General features: G+C 41.6%; 1 non-coding gene across 1 annotated transcript; it reads left to right on the top strand.

Annotated features, from left to right (window-relative positions):
• Nucleotides 1–535: 535 nt before the first annotated feature.
• LOC111762484 (U6 spliceosomal RNA) lies at nt 536–643 on the top strand. The gene has a single exon (XR_002795587.1). It is a non-coding gene; the product is annotated as a U6 spliceosomal RNA (small nuclear RNA).
• Nucleotides 644–2,390: the final 1,747 nt, after the last annotated feature.

Raw genomic sequence — 2,390 nt, 5'->3', positions numbered from 1 at the left:
CATGACACTCCTTGCACACATCAGCACTGCACGTGGGCCAGCTCACCACACGGGTCAGGAGGCCGTGAGTTTGAACCCTGGACCTCCCATGTGGTAGGCAGATGCTCTATCAGTTGAGCCAAATCCACTTCCCCAGTTATCTTCTGAGTCCTTGCTGCCTGCTGGCTCTCTTTATCTTAAATGTGAATATATTTCCTTACGGGAATTTTATCAAATTCACCTCACCCATGTTTTTCCACATGTTTTTCTTAATACCTCAATTACAAGGCCTTTTTACAAAGCTTCCTGTCACTATAATTGGCTTGGGTTACTTTATTAGCTGTTTATTAGCTGTTGAAGTTCAAAGCTAATAGAGTTGAAAACAGGATGTGATGCTCAATGCATACAGAATTTTTAATTAGGTTTATTTTAAAAGTGTGGAAATTAATAGAGTTGGTGGTATCACATTATAGTGAGTATAGCTAACACTGGTGATTTATAAATGAGATTGTGCCTGAAATGGGTGGATGTAAATGTCAATTGAGAGGTAACTAGAGTGCTTGCTTTGGCAACACATATATTAAAAATTGGAATGATGCAGAGAAGATTAGCATAGTCCTTGTGCAAGGATGACATGCAAATTCATGAAGTGGTCCATATTTTTACAGTACTAACACATGGGATAACATGGATGAATGTTGAAGACCTTATATGTTGAGTAAAACAAGGCAGGCATTGAAGGCCAAATACAATATAACCTCTCTGATATGAATTAAGCAAATCAAGCTGTCACAAAGAGCTAGAGACTGGGTGATAGGCTTACAGGAAATAGAGGGGGAGAGGAAGGTTGTGATGCCCACACAGCCAAAATCTATGATAAAGCAGAGGTAAGTAGTTGTGTAGTAAAGAGATAAGACAGAGACATAGGGATACTACTGGGTTGGGTTTTGCAGACTTGAGGGGGGCTACGGTTGGGGGGATGGGTCAGATGGTCCACGGAATTGGGGGGGGCGTTAGGTGGGAGCAGGTGAACATGGAAGATTGTCAGGTACATGGTTGAAATTATAATGTTGAGAAAACTCTTTAGAAAATATAGTAAGGAAGGGTTACTGGTTTAAGGTGTTTGATGGGGGGCATCTGGCAGAGAATGCACATGGGGCAGACTTCTAGGGAGTGTGTGAGTGCTCATCTTGTCATAGTATGTTATATCGGTGGGTGGAGACCCATACAATGAGCGGGAAGGTGTTATGCCCCCATTCTGGGGAGGCCTGATGTTCTCTTGAGAGTATGGGTGGCTCCCAATGGGGGAGGACAGACTAGTGTGTCAAGCCTCCAGCATTGTTGCAAGTATCTATGAATCTTGTCCTTCAAGCAATGAAGCTTGGCTCTCACTGTGGGCCCTGAGGGGAGGGAGAGCGAGGAATAGAAGAGATGGAAGACGGGGTAGCTGGGGAGCAATGGAAGTATTCTGCATGATTATGCAATGACGGATTACAGGCCATGGTAAATGTCACCAAAAATTTAAAAAAGTGTATAGTCTAAAATGTAAACCATAAGGTAAACCACAATGTAACCATGGTTAGTAGGTATATTTCAATATTTGTATATCAAATGTAGCAAATGTAACATCCATATGTAGAAAAGATCATTGCTGGGGAAGGGGGAGGATGTTGGGTATATGGGAGGCCCCTATATTCTTTATGTGACTTTACGGTGACCTAAAACTTTTTTTGAAGGCGTAAAAAATAAATGATGTAAGATACTAAGGAAGAAATGGAAGAGACTGCCTTGCCATCGAACATACAGGGCAACACCTATTACAGTGATGAAAGGTAAAATGTCAAAAAAAATTTTATGATATTTTTCATTTTTTAATACCCCAATTTATTTTTTACTTTTAGTTTTTCTAAATTATTATGTATTCTACATCTACTCTTTAAACCTATCATTACTGTGTCATTTTCCTATTAATTGAATTTGGCAATATATTCAGTTTCATTTTTGAAGACGTTTTGGATCACATAGGACTTCAGCTATGGCAGAGGAGGAGCACTGATGTGGGGTGTCATCGATGGGGGATGCGTGGGTGGGAGGGAGTTCTCCAGGGCATGCATATAGGGTATACAGATATGTTCAGATGTTTGTTGGGTATTGACATAGAGGGTAGAGTTTCACATGACAACTGAGGGAGTGCTGAGTTCCCATTCTGGAAAAATCTGTCACTCTCCAGTGGAGCAGCAACAATCCCCCAAGCACAAAGGCAAAGACCAGAGAAGAAGGATGGTCCAATGATGGGCCCTTGATACTGATGACTATGCTTATGAGCCTGTGGGCTTGAAATTTCAACTTGGCCTAGAATGCAGGGTGCCTAAGAGTTACCGCCTGAAGAGATTACTACCAAGGACCAGCTG

This window comes from Dasypus novemcinctus, chromosome 13 (genome assembly GCF_030445035.2).
Source record: "Dasypus novemcinctus isolate mDasNov1 chromosome 13, mDasNov1.1.hap2, whole genome shotgun sequence".
Classification (NCBI taxonomy): Eukaryota; Metazoa; Chordata; class Mammalia; order Cingulata; family Dasypodidae; genus Dasypus; species Dasypus novemcinctus.
This window is presented reverse-complemented; position numbering and strand designations above follow the sequence as displayed.